This window comes from Macrotis lagotis, chromosome 2 (assembly GCF_037893015.1).
Source record: "Macrotis lagotis isolate mMagLag1 chromosome 2, bilby.v1.9.chrom.fasta, whole genome shotgun sequence".
In the NCBI taxonomy this organism is placed as follows: Eukaryota; Metazoa; Chordata; class Mammalia; order Peramelemorphia; family Peramelidae; genus Macrotis; species Macrotis lagotis.
The window spans coordinates 239,067,407-239,073,406 of record NC_133659.1 but is presented as its reverse complement, the minus strand read 5'-3'; the positions used below and the strand labels follow the sequence as shown (position 1 = coordinate 239,073,406).

Sequence of the window (6,000 nt, the reverse complement as noted above, 5' to 3'; positions counted from 1 at the left end):
TCTTTACATATATATTAGAATGCTTTGTACTAGGTAAATAAATGTGAGTTGTGATTATTACTATTGATCTTACTTTGTATCCCATTCCCCAAACACACTTTCTCTTTATTAGTCTCCCCACTTGCTCTAAGAGCAAGTCCCTTTTTTCCTAATTCTATCTTTTTTCCTACCAGTTTCAGCTTTGGATAAGGAATTAATGGGTTGAAATTCATATATATATATATATATATATATATATATATATATATATATATATATATATCAAACTTAACCAATTTTCATGTTCTTTCTCATTTCAAAGATAAGGCTAAACCTGGGCAAGATAGACAATCTAAATGCCTTGAACTTTGGTCATGTTTGTCTTCTTTTGTCTCCTTATTACTCCAGGAAGCTTCTAGATACTTTTTTTCCCTTAAAGGTCCCCAAGGAATCATTTAAATGGTAATTCAATGTAATTTTTTTTTTAATGGGGACAGGACGTGATGGAAACATTTCCTTTTTTTGTTTCTTTCCATCTGAGTTTTTGTGGGACATAAGGAAAGCAGTTTATTTTTTAGAACAAAGGTTAGGTAGGAACCTCTGCCCCCTAGCACTGTCTATCTCAGTTCAGATGAATTTGGTTCAGATTGAGAGAACACTTCAAAATCAACTTCTTTGTTAAACAAGTGGAAGACGGGAAGACCTAGGATTTCACTACAATTTTGGCTATTTCTCTGGATGCCAGGTAAGGTATTTGTTCTCAAATCTGTTAACCTATGACAAAAGGAGAGTGATTAAGTTAGAGTGCTGTCAGTTAGCCTCAGTGGAAAGAACTTAACAGAACTGTTAACAGGTAGAAGTTCCTGAGATGCAGATTTATCTAGACAAGAACAGACTTCCTAAAAATATGAGGTGTCCCTAAGTGCAATGTGCTACTTTTTAGAAAGAAGTGAACCTCTTGTTACTAGGAATCTTCAATAGGAGGTTGGTCAACCATTTGTGTTGTTATATTGTACGTGACCTCCATTAGCCTCTGTTTCCTTATAGGTAAAATGAGGGTTACAATAGCATCTACTGAGAGCATATGGTATGAGAGAGTATGTGGTATGAACTTTGCAAAACTTAAAATTATATATAAATATTAGCTATTATTTCCCATTTAGCTGGGAATTTCTGTGATTCTGGGTGACTTTAGCAACTGCTAAAAATGAGTTAAGGCAGGAGTGTTTGTTCATGTTTCTAGGATCAGATTGTTAAATTTCCAGTGTGAGCATTTATACTTCAGAAATTGGCAGTAACTATAAATCAAAGATTGATTGTCTTGACTTTAGAAAGTCCTAATAATAGCACTTTAATCTGTTAATTTTTTTAAAGTAGTGACAGGATGTGATGGGAACATTTCCCTTTTTTGTATATTTCATCTGAGTTTTTGTTGGGAAAGCAGTTTATTTTTTAGAATTAAGGTTAAATAGGAACCTCTGCCCCTTGCACTATCTTTAATTAAATTAAACTTGATTAAACTTGAAACCAGATGATTCTTTTCCCAATCTCTCCCCCTCCCAGAGCCATGCTATTAAACACTTACCTGCACAGCTCCATATTTGTGTTATAAACATTACTTGACATCATCAGGATTTGAGTAGAATATGAAGTTTTCATCTGACTGGAGGTCTAGTGACTACAGATAATAATAATAGCATTTATATAATATGTTCAGGTTTGCAATTGCTTTTTATATATTATCTCATTTGAGTCTGACCAAAATTGTTTGGAAGTGGTATAGAATTTAAGGAGGGAAAGGAAATATCAGTAAGAGAAGGGGCCTAAAGTAAAAGTCTTCTGTCCTACTTTTCTCTGAGTCAACAATCTCAGAAAAATTATTTTATGTCTGATAGTCTAGTCAACCACTTTGGATCAGTCAATCAATAAACATTTATTAAACTTCAACTATGTGCCCTTCACTGTGCTAGAAGTAGCTGATGACACAGAATATAAAGTGCTGGACATGGAGTCATAAAGAGTTGGATTCAAATTCAGTATCCAATAATTCCTAGCTATGTGATATTGGGCAAGTCTCTTAACCTCTGTCTGCCTGAAATTCCTCAATTATAGAATGGGGATGGTGCATTTAGTTGGTGAAGGAGAGAGATTGGCAGGCTTGAAGTCAGAAAGATTCATCTTCCTAAACTCAAATCTTCCTGGTTGGGTTATCCCAGGCATGTCACTTCACCATTTGCCATAATTTCTCATCTAGAAAATGAGCTGGAGGAAGAAATGGCAAATCATTCCAGTATCTTCAAGAAAATCCCAAATTGGGCCATGAAAAGTAGGACACAACTGAATAACAAAATCAAGAAAGAATGGTGATAATAATAGCATTTACCTGTTGTGAGGATCAAATACAGTATCAAATAAGATACTGTACTGACACAAAATGCGTACTATATAAATGTTTATTCCCTCACTACCCCCAAGCACTGAGGATACAAAGAAAGGAAAATGATAGCTTCCGCTCCCAAGGAGCTCACAGTTGAATGGAAGCAATATTGTAAAGGGGGAAATATTTATATTTTGGATCTCATAGGCTCTTCCTATCTCTGTTAGCTATCTCTGTTAGCTGTATGACTAAGCAAGTCACTTAACCTCTATTTGCCTTAGTTTCCTTAACTATAAAATGGAAAAAATAATCTCCCTCCTTCATAAACAAGAGGGAGATGTTGGTGGTGGTGAATCTGATGCATTAGGAAGATTTGTGTTTTGAGTTAATGCTTGCAGGCATGGGCATGATTTTGAGAGAAATACAATAACATTATTTTCATAGAATTTTAAGTGCTTTGCTCACAACAACCTTTGAGATAAGTATCATAAATATCATTCCATCTTATAGATGGGAATACTGAGACTCAAAGATTGACAAAGATCATACAGTTAGTGTCTAATCAACAAAAATCAGTGATGGAGAAACTCTGTTTCTTTCCAATTTATTTCCATCTAAGGAGACTTATTTCTCCCAGCTCAGGTCAATGGGGAATTCAGGGTAGGATAATAAAGAGTTCTGAACTCAGAGTCAGAAAGATGCCTTCAGATCATACCTCTGACATTTATTTGCTATAGGACGATGGACAAATTATTTAAACTTATTAGCTAATAAATGGTGATAATAGTAACTGTAGTTATCTTTAATATTAGAACTATCCAAAAATGAATCAACTGCTTCTTAAGGTGGGGGGGGTCCCAATTTTCATTCTATAATTTATTTCATTAATCAATTAGTTCAGAGTCCTATTAACAAATTAAAAACAATAAGTTCATCTCTCTCCATATCAAACCTATCTTAGAATAGGATAAAATAATCAACAAGAGTATTGGTTGTACTATTTACTAACAATGAAACAAAAATAAAGCAAAGGTAAATTATACTGGATGACTGCCAAGGTACCTTTTAACTTTGAAATTCTATGTTTCTGTGAGCTTTCAGATTTCATGCTTTCACTAATTACATAGAAAAGAGATCTTCAAAGAATCTTAAGCTGGAAAGAGACTCTAAAGAGATACAGGACTGAATACCCTCTAAAAGAGCCCCAGATTGCAGAAATACTATTATATCTATTTTTAATGAATTATATTAATAATTATATTAATTTTTTCATTAGTCTTCTGATCCTGTATTTCTCCATATTGTATTGCATTGCATCTTTCTCCTTAGCCTCCCCAGAATGTTGTTAAAGATTTCTTCCTTGGAAATGCTTGGCCCCTGTATAAATAGACATAGACCTATGAAAGAATCTAGAAGCAGATTAGTGGTGTCTTGATTCTACAGTCAGGTTTTTTTCTCTAAAAGTTTGGACAATTTGCTTTTTGTCCTGTGATTTTTAAACATAACTTGGAAAAATGGGCTTTAAAAAATGATCTAGAATATTTGCAATTAGAAGTGTTACTTTAGATTGACTAATATAATTTTACAGTTACAGGAAAGCTCAAGAAAAGGGAAAATAATCTATAACCTTTGGAAAGAATTTTATAATCTAACTTAATTTTATGATTATTTTATTTCTACAAAAATGTATATGTACTCTAAATTACCTTTCTATAAATAATAGCTATTTATCAAATCATTCTGGCTTTCACTGAATAGCCAATAATAGCCTCTATCCCAAGCCTCTGTGGCTCAGAATGAATGTGAATAGTAATTACTTTCTGTTCTGAACAGAAACTTTGAGAATCTTTCCCTCCCGGATTTATAATTTTCTCTCAATTCTTACCTAGCCTTTAGTCATCGAATGAATTCAGACAAACTGAGGCCTGGGAAAAACCTTAATTTAGAAAAGCCAGAATTCACTGCACTCTTAGCAGTAACCTTGACTTTTGTCTTGCCATACTGGATGTTGATGACTCTGGATGAGAAAGTGAGAATGATGACCCTGTGCAATTCTGCTTTATTTAAATCCAAGTCAAAAATCATCCATTGAGGTAACATTGCTCCTTTTCAAGAATTAAAAAATGAAGAACAGCAACAATTTCAAAGGGTTGTTTTGAGACTCCAAATGAGATAATTTGTCCCTCTAAAGCATCTTGAAAACTTTACAGATTATCCCCCAAAGTCTATTAAAGTTGACTAAAAACTACCAAAATGTATGTGTGTGTGTGTGTGTGTGTGTGTGTGTATGTGTGTGTGTGTGTGTGTGTGTGTGTGTAAGAGAGAGAGACAGACAGATAGAAACAAAGACAGAAACAGACAGAGACAGAAAGAGAGAGAGCCAGAGACAGAAAGACATAGAAAGAAAAAGAAGCAGACAGATATATATTTATGGAGAGAGAGAGAGAGAGAGAGAGAGAGAGAGAGAGAGAGAGAGAATAATTCCATTCTTTGCCTCAACAATCTGTTCCTGTGTTTCATGCTACAATCTTGCTTCATTTTTTATTGATATTTTATTTTTCCAGATACATGTTATAAAAGTTTTTCAACATTCATCCACATGCTTATGCAAATTTTTGAGTTGCATAATTTCCTTCCATCCTCCCTTCAGCAGTGAACAGTCTGTATATATACACATTTGTGTTAAAAAATGTTTACAGATTAGTCATTTTCAGTATGAGGAATTAGGATTAAGGGGAAAAAAAGAAAACCATGGGATAGGAAAAAAAAATAAGAGAAATTTTTAAAAAGTAAATATTGTGTTCATCAGATTCTGAAGGGTTTTTTTTTGTTGTTGTTTTATTTTTCTTCCTCTGGACAGGGATAGCATTGTCTATAGCCAGTCTAATAGGGTTGTCCTAGCTCTCTGAACTGCTGAGAGGAACTGCATCCATCAAGGTTGATCAATTCACAATATTGTTGTTAATGTATAGAATGTTCTCTTGGTTCTGCTCCCTTCCCTCAGCATCAGATCCTATAATTCATTCCATACTTCTCTAGAGTTCAACCATTTATGGTTTCTTATAGAACAATAGAATTCCATAACATTCATATACCATAATTTGTTCAGTCATTCCCCAATTGATGGGCATCCCTCAATTTCCAATTCTTTGCCAATACAAAAAAGAACTGCTATGAATATTTTGGAACATGTGGAACTTTTACGATTTTTTACATACAATCTTGCTTCTTATAGTGACACTAACTTGTGTAATGCTGAATAATTTATTTCATTTCTCTGGACTTCATTTACTTCATCTCTTATAAGGGAAGTTGAACTTGATCATTTATGATCTCAACATTTCCAATTTTTATTACTCCACAATTTTCTGTAGCCTTGGATTATAGAGAAATAATGAGAGAAAGAAAGAAGCTCTAGAATTATCCAACTGGTTCATAAGACCTAAGATTAGATGCCCAGGTCTACTGACACCATAATATCCCTCTCTCTTGGCTGAACTAAGTTATGTCTCCAAATGCAAAGTTTGTATGTAATACTAACAGTATTTGCTAAACATCTTATTTCTTCTCCTCTCCCTGATGTGAACATTTCACTATTGTTACACGAAGTCATAAAAGATAAATGAAGAAGGCAATTAAGAAAT

General features: G+C 33.7%; 1 protein-coding gene across 2 annotated transcripts in view; it reads left to right on the top strand.

The window, feature by feature from the left end:
• Positions 1-513: 513 nt before the first annotated feature.
• Positions 514-6,000, top strand: part of BTNL9 (butyrophilin like 9) — a 49,574-nt gene continuing 44,087 nt past the window's right edge. The window contains exon 1 of one of the 2 annotated variants that reach the window (XM_074225261.1): positions 514-724. The gene's annotated coding sequence lies outside the window, so the exon portion shown is untranslated. The remainder of the gene's footprint in view (positions 725-6,000) is intronic. The other variant, XM_074225260.1, reaches the window with a different exon arrangement.